The 6000-nt window shown below is 34.5% G+C and overlaps 1 long non-coding RNA gene across 1 annotated transcript in view; it reads left to right on the top strand.

Annotated features, from left to right (window-relative positions):
* Positions 1-3176: 3176 nt before the first annotated feature.
* LOC136366995 (uncharacterized) overlaps positions 3177-6000 on the top strand; it is a 139023-nt gene continuing 136199 nt past the window's right edge. The window contains exon 1 of the long non-coding RNA XR_010744620.1: positions 3177-3263. This is a non-coding gene — a long non-coding RNA (uncharacterized lncRNA). The remainder of the gene's footprint in view (positions 3264-6000) is intronic.

The raw sequence follows: 6000 nt of genomic DNA, 5'->3' as shown, positions 1-6000 counted from the left end.
ACACACAAAGATATCTGTAAATGTAAACAGAGACATTGTGAACATGGGAAAGCAAGAAATCACCTGATCAAATAGTAGCATATTTCTAAACTACTTAATAAAAGATGACATAGCATGTGGAGAAGGAAAACTAAGTCAGGAACAAAAAAAATCCACTGAATATATCCTAAATATTTCCCATTTTGAACAAGGAGAGTTAACGGTTGTTTGTTTCTTCTTCTTCTAAATTAAAAGTCAACTTTTTTTGTCTCAGAAAAACATAGAAGCTGGTAATTAGAATCCAGCACTAGAAAATTTTGAAGTATAAAGGAAAGCACTTGGTCTTTCTCATTAGCTTTTATTAACAACATTCTGAGTTTGTGAAATAAGTGTAACAAGTTACAAATGATGCATGAAATTAAAAATTTCTGTTTACCCTATAGAGCTTTCATCCATGTCTAGCAATGGTCTTCTGGAATATATGCAGTAACAGGTTGCCAGTCTTAACCAAAACATCTCCAAAATATGTGGTTTCTTAGCCCAAACAGAACCAATAAAATGTTGTAAGGTTTGTATGTTTTCACACAAACTATTGTTCTTTGTTCAGGAGCAAGTATCTCAAATTCATTCTGGAAGTTGACCATAACTCTCTGTGACCTCATGAAACAGGTTCACCTCAGAAACCTGCAAGCAGAGCACACACAGGCTGAGGGGCACTGGGCAGGAGCAGATATCAGGCTGATACATCAGAAAAAACCCAGCAACCCAAAATCTAATATTTATGATGCACTGTCTCACTAGACCACACGTTAATCATGTCCATAAATTCAGGGCTTACTACGTCAACAATCAACAAAATGGTTCTGTGCCTCCTGCAGAGATGATTTGTATACAGGTTCTGACAAGAAAGATACCCATAAGTCTTAAGGCAGTTCTTTCAAGGTAACCATGCTTAAGAGACACAAAATCTCAACTCACTATCCCAAATTCAGCTGTGCTTAACTGAAATGATTTCTCTCAGTCTTATGCATGCTTTCAGGCTGTTGTCATCCTGTGATTTGTGCCCATTACAGGTCTTTCTATGGCCCCATGTTCATGTAGAAGACTTTATACTCACTTTTTTTCCCCCCTTCTCATTGTTTCCTCCTTCTTTGACCTCCCTCCAGATATTTCTCATGAATAAACTGAGAATTATAAGTGAAATATTTTCAATCCAGAAAATGTAAACCCCACACTCATCTAACACTTTCTTTCAGGCTGATAGGTTGCAGATTCTTTCTAAATTTCTTCTGTGTTTGGAAGTATTTTTAGCCACAGCTGAATGTTGTCTTAGAGTAGGAGATAACGTTCTGTTCAATCACAATTAGAACAGGATAAAACAATGAGATCACAAGGCATTATCTAACTTATGAGGTCTTCAGGGAGCCAAATGATGCATAAAAACTTAAATTTTCCCCACCATTACTCTTAACTATTGCTGCTTATTTCTAGTGTTTTCTTAGGCTTGAATTTGATAAACACATGAAGGTTAGGCAACAGTTTCAGGTTTCAGTGTTGAATTTGACAGCTTGTTCTGTAACAAACTGCATGAGTCTCCCATCTCTTCTTTGTTTTGGGGTGTCAGTAAATAAACTAATAAATATAAATCCGATTTAAATAAACATAATTTTTTTTTTGTTCAGCAATGAATAGTGAGAACCATGGGATGAGAAGAGACTGTTCAATTGCCTCTTAAACACAAAACTTCTTTTTATGTTGTAAATTACTACATCTAGGCATAGTGCTTTGGCTTCATCCTTGTTAAAATGATATTTAAACATTTTTTTTGCATTTCACCATAACTAGTATTAACATTTTTCATTTTATATTAACAATGGTTTTGATAAATTTGTAATAAGTATAGTTATTTGTTTTCCAACCCCAATGGACAATACCACAAAGTAACAAAAAGTGCAAGAAGCATTTTATATATGTATAAAATGTTTTCGAGCACAAAATCTTGTTTCTTCTTTCCATGTTCCTTCAACACAAGATATTTTCTTATTCTTTCTCCTTTTTTTTTTGTCTTGTCTCCTGTAAGTTTTAGTACTATAAGCAAACTTTCCATCTGTAAATTGACGTTAACATGTGTGAAGTGCATAATTAAATTAATATTAAATCTTTCCTAGTGGAATATTCTCCCAAATAAGAGATTAAACAAAATTATAGCCACCAGTGAGCAACTGAAAATATATTTGAATTTCAGTTGGTGAAACTTGTATATTACAAAACTGATAGTTTTAGCACATGCTTATCATATTTAATGCAAAATATCAATAACGATGAAAGCCAAGTGACATTTTGACTTAAATTAAGATAAACATAATTGATATTTGTATCTTTGACTGCAAAAGAATGTAGCCAAATTGTTAAGTGGAAACCCTTGATGGATTCCCTTTTTACTGAACAGAGTAATATCTAAAGTTTCTTGCTGTTCTGAGTGTTTCTTCACATTCTTGTCCAAAAAATAGAGTTGTTTTAAAAATTACTTTCACTTGTGTGAGAAATGCACTGAAATGTAGAATTTTGATATTTATTTTCCCTTTACAGTACTTGTTATGAAAAAAGGAAGTAAATAACAAAATGCATACACTTATTCCTGTAGAAAGCAATAGCAACATTTCTGCCTGCATTAAATCTTCTATAGCTCTGTAAGTTCTCAGGTTCCTGAAATGAACTCTGGTGCAATTATGTGAACTCACAAATACTTAGGTATATTCAGGCAGCACACAGCTATATGTTCAGCTTTGGGCAGTTTACATCTGCTGCTCAAAGAAACTTGTAAACGTTTTTAATGGTAACATTAGATCTATATGGCATGTGTCTTCATAATCAGCATCAATCATCAGCTCTCACATGAAAAATAAAGTATTGCAGTCAGCCAACTCACAGAATTCTTCAAGGCTCCTAGAGACCAAGCATGATAGACAAGTGATCAGCTGATATTTCTGTGATAGCTATTCCTGCTGTGGCTTATTTCATTAAGGGACCTGTGATATCTTCAGTCATCCCCTTCCACTGCAGAAGATCACATTACTTAAATTATTTGATAAACTTCTCAAACTCTATCTTAAAAAAAAAATGTGTCTTTTCCATGTCACTCCATTTGTTTACTACTCAAAATTTCATTCTTACAATTGCCAAAAGATATGTTCTGCTTTTTTTTTTTTTTTTTTTTTTTTTTTTTTTTTTTTTTTTTTTTTTTTTTTTTTTTTTTTTTTTTTCCTTGAATATATTTCTGTCCAGTTTAACAGCCACTTAAAGCTAGGCTAGAATTATAATTTTGTTTGAACAGCTCTTGTACCTCAAGTAATGTGCTTCATGTACCCCTTATGCTTTCATTTTGCTAAATAAGCCAGTTTTTCCTGTCCTCTTTTAGAAAGAGTACATCCTTCACTGTATTATTTTAATAGAGGAATATTTGTAATTTTTTCCATCTTGAATATGCGTGAACGGAGCTGTATTTAGCATTGTAGATGACAAATCTACAGTGCATGAATTGATGAACTGTAGTACACTGACAAATTTTTATCCAGTACATGACAATTCCTCTCCACACATGCAGATGTGTCTTCTTTGATGTTTCCAATGATTAACTCACCTTTTAGAAGCTAGTACTAATTACAGATGACTTGCAATCGTATCAAGGCTTCCTCGTTCAGTGGTTAATTTTTAGCCAAAGCATATGTTCATATTTTTATAATAATTCAAGTTCTACTATTCCAGACATTTAGCCATACATATATGTTGAGGGTCATACTTCCAACATGATATTTCGATCTTCATTTATACTGATAATGTCTCCCATCTTTTTTTTCTTAATGAAAAAAGCTCTGCATCAGTTTTCTGCTCCATTTTTGTTTATGGCTTTTATATTATTATTATTGTTGTTGTTGTTGTTATTACTACTGCTACTATTATTACTACTATTATTAATATTATTATTTTTATTTTACTTTTATTATTATCCCTCCAAGGTCATAAAAACAGTAAATAACATCTCTGACACCTCTGACCTGTGAGAATTTCACTAGTAATCTTTTCTCTTTTTTTGACATAAGTTAATTCTTCTCCTTCAGCTTTTTTCCCCACTTTATCATCCTTATAAAAATCCTGTCTTTCTCATTTTAGCCTAAATTCTTCAACATGGTTGTGCATTACATGCTTCACTTACGCTAAGATAGATGAGATATACATCATTTCCCTCCACTATAAAACTCAGTAATCTCAGAAAGATGCCAGAGCTCTCTGTTGAAATAGTCTTCATAAATGTAGTTGGGAATTAAATCCTATGCAACATATGTACATTCATTCATGTCCATTTCCCAGTTTCTCCAGTACTGCAAAGAGAACCTTTCTCTACTAAGCCTTAGTGCCCCAGAGGCTTAAATTTACTGTTCACATGGAGTTAGATGTGACTGCTTGGAAGAGAAAGGCACTTTTCTCCTCAAGCCCTGTGTTTCTTTCTGAAGCCTATTTTGCCACAAGATTCAAGAACCTTGGAGAAGGAAAGTTACATATGGCAAGAACCTTAAAGTTTTAATGACACCATTTTCATGATAACCTACTGGTGAGAACAATCACTCACAGAAAATAAGACTATGTTCTGTCTAAGAAAGAAGTAACATCTCCCCAGAAAAATTAAAACTCATTAATCTTCTTGCAATAGACATTTGGAAACCAGAAATCAATTACTTTTATGTGATACTAACCAAAACCAGGGCAACCTAGACCTAGCCAGCTCTTTAAGGCTGAAAGTGTAATAAAAAGATTCTGATCCTTGTTCATGCAGCTTCTGTCTTAGCCAGATACTGCTGCAGGAAATACATGTTACAAATAACTAGCTCTGGAAGCCCACTCTCATTCCTGTGCCTTGATTGCCTCCAATATTAGGTAAGAGATGGATCCCCTCACATCTCCCCCGGATCCTGTGGCCCACGAACTCCAGAAATTCTTCCATCTAACTATAAATGATAAAGGAGTAGCTTTTCCTGCTCAGGTTGAATGTTCCCCAACTCAGGACAGAACAATCTAGTCATGAAGCCATTAATCATAAGGTTATTTTTCCATAGATTCAGCTCCATTAAGTACCCATTAGCAGTAGGGAGAATGCCTCATGGGGATTTTTTAGATGAAGACAACTGTTAGTTTGTTTTTTTCAGTTGTTTTGGGTTTTGTTTTGTTTTTTTAATCTGTAAGGTTTCAGAGGGCCAATCTTTGTTTAACTCCAGAGATGCTCCAGACATGCCTTGGAGCTACATAGGGCCATTCACAATCAATGGAAAAAGACATCTAAACTATGTGGCACTGCTTTCCTATTTGTGCATTACTCTTTCCAGTGACTCCTGTCAGTGGCATTTGGAATCAACAGGAGTTGGAGACTGTGCTACTCCCATCATCATAACCAGGCCACAGGAAGTGCCTATAAAGGTATGTTTACACAGCAACTCTCACTTTGTCTAAATATGTTCTTAAGACTAATATATTAATGAGCTTCTTACTTAATGAGTACATTAGTAATATTCAAGGCAAGGTAAATTATAATAATAGATTTACTAAAATGCCCAACTTTATTGGGTTTTTTTTTAGTTTTCTGCTGAAGTTTTGGGGGTTTTTCCCAATTATATTCTTTATGAATTTCAATATTGGTGTCCATTGATGTTTTTAGTTTCATTGCAATAAGCTTTAAGAAAGAAAACCTGAGAAGGCAACTCAAATCAAAAGGAAATCGCAGACAGAGAAAGCACGTGTTTTTCCAACCATGTTACTGGTATACCATGTAAAGAATCAGAACCTACGCTACATGTGCATAATTGTATTGAGGGATAACTTTTTGATTGTTGCAGGGGCTACAAGCAGAGGTCAGGGTCTGATTCATATGCAGCTGATTCCAGCCCATTCCAGCTGAATCCAGGGGACCAGCATTGATCAAAGTTAAGACCATCAGACAAGCTGGTGTGGTCTGTGGGGAAACAGGTTGAT

Source organism: Sylvia atricapilla, chromosome 1, assembly GCF_009819655.1.
Source record: "Sylvia atricapilla isolate bSylAtr1 chromosome 1, bSylAtr1.pri, whole genome shotgun sequence".
NCBI classification, from domain to species: Eukaryota; Metazoa; Chordata; class Aves; order Passeriformes; family Sylviidae; genus Sylvia; species Sylvia atricapilla.
Note: the sequence above shows the minus strand (reverse complement) of the source record. Positions and strands in the feature narration are given on the sequence as shown.